The sequence below is a fragment of the Salarias fasciatus genome, chromosome 7 (assembly GCF_902148845.1).
Source record: "Salarias fasciatus chromosome 7, fSalaFa1.1, whole genome shotgun sequence".
Taxonomy (NCBI): domain Eukaryota; kingdom Metazoa; phylum Chordata; class Actinopteri; order Blenniiformes; family Blenniidae; genus Salarias; species Salarias fasciatus.
In genome coordinates this window covers 28,108,142-28,109,176 of record NC_043751.1, presented here as the reverse complement: position 1 = coordinate 28,109,176, position 1,035 = coordinate 28,108,142, and positions in this window count along the sequence as shown.

The following is a 1,035-nucleotide window of genomic DNA, read 5'->3' as shown; positions in this document are numbered from 1 at the left end:
CTTCTGGGATTTCTGGCTTCAACATACCAGTAGTAGATAGCTCAGGTGCAAGATGTTAGATTTAGTCTTAGCAGAGTTGATCTGTATTATGTATTTTCAACCCTAAATGAACGTTAGCTTTTCTTTATAAGACCAGTCTGCATGTTGGCAGTTAATCTAATCTGTTTTTGTTTCTTGTATCTTCATTAATCAGTTGTTTTTCAGAAGTTGGGTTGTGTCAAGTAATGTCAAAAAGTGCATCCACCTTTAAGAGATAATGTGTAATTAATAGGGGTATAATCCATCATCTAACTTCAGCAGAATTTCAGGAGCATACCAGTCAATAAATTTTTAACTCACTGCTCAAAGCTTTGACTGTACAAACACATGCCAGTAAGATCAAGATTTGTAGCTTTTTATGTAATTAAGATAAAAAATTATTGCTTCAAGTGTGTTTTTTAATTAAAAAGTAGTATAGTTATCGCTTTCAAAGTTTAAACCCCTGACTGGCACCCAGAAACTATCATTTATTGATCAGAATCAATCTTGAAAAGATGGGTGAGTCAGATTTTGTGAAAATGGTTTGACTGGCAGCTAAAATCACTAACAGTAATCAGGAACTCATCTTAAGTATCCTGCTTTTCTCGCTCCTGTTATAAGATATAAAGATTGTGACTTAATGGTCACGAGTTGCTGCTTGTCAGGTGAAGGTAAGTTTGGAGGGAGCCGCGCGCGCCCCCTGTTGCGCGCACGGCGATCCGGGTGAGAAGCAGCCTGGCAGATCGCATCCCCTCACTGTCCTTGAATTTTTTTCTTTCATTTTACTCTCAGAAAAAAAAAAAAACGATGAGGGATCGGCGAGCAGACAGAAGCAGACACGCTCTCCCTGCGTCTCCTGCTGAAATCGCCTCTTTTTCCTAATCAGAAACTCGCGCGGGCTGGATTGTTCCTTCCCGCACGCCGCCGACACCTTTTTTACGCAAACTTGAAGTTGGGCAGAGCGGTCCTGGAGCGGCTGGAGTCTCCTCTGGTGCGCACCGCAGCCCGGCTCCCCCT